The 2,447-nt window shown below is 40.9% G+C and overlaps 1 non-coding gene across 1 annotated transcript; it reads right to left on the bottom strand.

Annotated features, from left to right (window-relative positions):
* Positions 1 to 1,715: 1,715 nt before the first annotated feature.
* On the bottom strand, positions 1,716 to 1,853 carry LOC114805608. The gene has a single exon (XR_003753579.1). It is a non-coding gene; the product is annotated as a small nucleolar RNA SNORA7 (small nucleolar RNA).
* Positions 1,854 to 2,447: the final 594 nt, after the last annotated feature.

Genomic DNA, 2,447 nt, shown 5'->3' with positions numbered 1-2,447 from the left:
TATTTTCATTAAGTTCAATAAGTTTAAATCTGGCATTAAAACTCAGGCCAATAACCTTTGTGAAGTGGCTTTCATCTTTAAATATGACAAGAAAGATATGTTGTCATGCTACCTTCCATTCAGTGTTTGTTCTGAAACAGCACTGGCCATGTTCACCATTTCTTCTGCCTCACTGAGGACAGACTGAAGAAGCTAAGTGAGGAGATCCAGACTCCCGACAACAGCCTATCACACACCCTGCTGAGTGGGGTGATTCCATCCCCCCAATTTAGAACCCATAAGCCCATCTTGCAGATTTCTCCTACGCATGTCTTCATCCTAGTGGAACCAAACTCAGAAAGGACAATACTATATTTCCTTATATATTTTGGGAGTTTCACTGAGACACAGAAAATGTGATCAGACGTTTAAGAAATGGGCTCTTATTGAAGAATGGATCCTCAACCATTTCCTCCAGTAAAGCTTGGACACTGTAGGACCTAACTGTCTCAATAGTAGCTCAAAAGATGTTTGCCAGAGAAGAGGAATCCCCTACTCAAGTGAATTCATTCTGTCTATAGAATTCTTAGACCCTCAGGGTATTTGCTTTCTTATGTCAGACATTTTTAAAAGACAGTCATTTCCATCCCTGCTTTTCAGTATCTGGGTTGCCTCTTCTGTTTCATATGCCTTATTAACCAGAGAACATAAGGAAAAGTATTTATAATACTTGACAGAAATAACCTAGTTAGTGAATCTACAGATGCTCTATAAAATGCTTAATATGTTGAACATAGATTTTATGAAATAACCTAATGGTTCCACTGCCACAGAGAAAGGCTGGGTGGCTTTATAATTTGCCAGTGGAAATTCCATTATTTTTCCAGTGGACTCTTATTCCTATTGGTGGGCATATCTGTTATGCCTCTGACCTATGGCTTTTGTTTAAAATATAATTTTAAAATCACAGATATCAGGCACTTTCTAATGTGATGATAGCTGATTGCTACAATTGAAGACAATATGGATGGAACTATCCGGGCTGAAGCTTCAAATGTAGGCACATCAGAAGCAATGTAGATTTGGAATAATTAATGCACTTAGTTTATCCAGATTTATTGTTCATTGATTATGGGAGAGGTCCTATATGGTGCAGGACTTAGGAATTCTCATATGTTAGATCGTACGGTCGTTACGGGCAGAAAATGTGCCCCTAAGTCTGACGTACTCTCCCAAGCACTTAGTACAGTGCTCTGCCACCTAGTAAGCAGTCAGTAAATACCACTGATTGATGGATTGATTGATTGGACAGGCCCATAAGGAATCCTGACAATAGTTACAAACATGATAGTAAAAGTAGCCACAATGCTGACAAGGTAAACTGCTGTAGGTCTATAGGGCTACAAAACGATATCAGTGCTATGTTGAGGTCACTGAGGTGACTACTTACCTCTCCTCACTCTTGTCCCGATAAAACGTAGAATACAGACTTTGCTCCCTCCAGACTTTTCTCCACAAACACCTACCTTGTCTTGTTTTATGCTGTAGAGTCATCCCCATCCATGGACTCATCTCTCCCAGAATGCCCCACCTCCAGTCATTCTGGCAGTGTATTCACAGAATTTTCTTGGTAAAAATACAAAAGTGGCTTACCATTGCCTTCTTCCACACAGTAAACTTGAGCTTCCAACCTCGAATCTCTCCCGGCCGCTGCTGTCCAGCATAGGTGACTTTTGATTTGTAGCAGATTAACTTCCACTTGCTAGCGACTGCCCAAGCTAGAAATGGAATGGGTAGGCCTCTACATGACTCTTCATCCCATAGCCAAGACTGGTAGAGTACTGGAAATTCTCCAGGTGTGATCCTGAGAGGGCAAAACCAACCTGTACTGTAATTCAATCTTGTCTGTCTTGCTGTCAACCCCTTGTTGACATCCTCCCCTCTTTGAATCCAATGGATCACCAGTATGAACAACAAGCCCTTTGGCCCACCAATGCCGGGAAGCATTTTTGGGGTGGTAGAGGAGGCTCCAGGCACTGTTTTTAAAGCTCCGCAACTCATCAAAATGTTGATATCATGGTAAGAAAAGCTCAAATTTTCATCATCTCTTCCAATCCCAAGAAAGTGTCAGCACTCTGGATTTAAATCAGTTCCTTTCTGAGATGAATTTAGAATTACTTTCTGGATACATTCAGTAAGAGGAGTCAGTCCGGCTAGCAGAATGTACTGGGAGAAAATATTGAACATCATCAATTGAAATCAGTCAGAAGGAAGGTTTGAAACACTTAATGGCCTGTCTTCTGGCATGTGGAGGTTTATTTTTTTTTTTTAATTGCTGTTTTGAACTTGCCTCAAGTTGTGTGGATGCAGAATTAATCACAGGCAACTCTTTCCTCTGGCCAGAGCAACATATTAAATGATGGTGAACCGAAGCTAACTAAAGTTGAATAGCGTTGGCTCCCTCTAGA

This window comes from Ornithorhynchus anatinus, chromosome 18, assembly GCF_004115215.2.
Source record: "Ornithorhynchus anatinus isolate Pmale09 chromosome 18, mOrnAna1.pri.v4, whole genome shotgun sequence".
Classification (NCBI taxonomy): domain Eukaryota; kingdom Metazoa; phylum Chordata; class Mammalia; order Monotremata; family Ornithorhynchidae; genus Ornithorhynchus; species Ornithorhynchus anatinus.
This window is presented reverse-complemented; position numbering and strand designations above follow the sequence as displayed.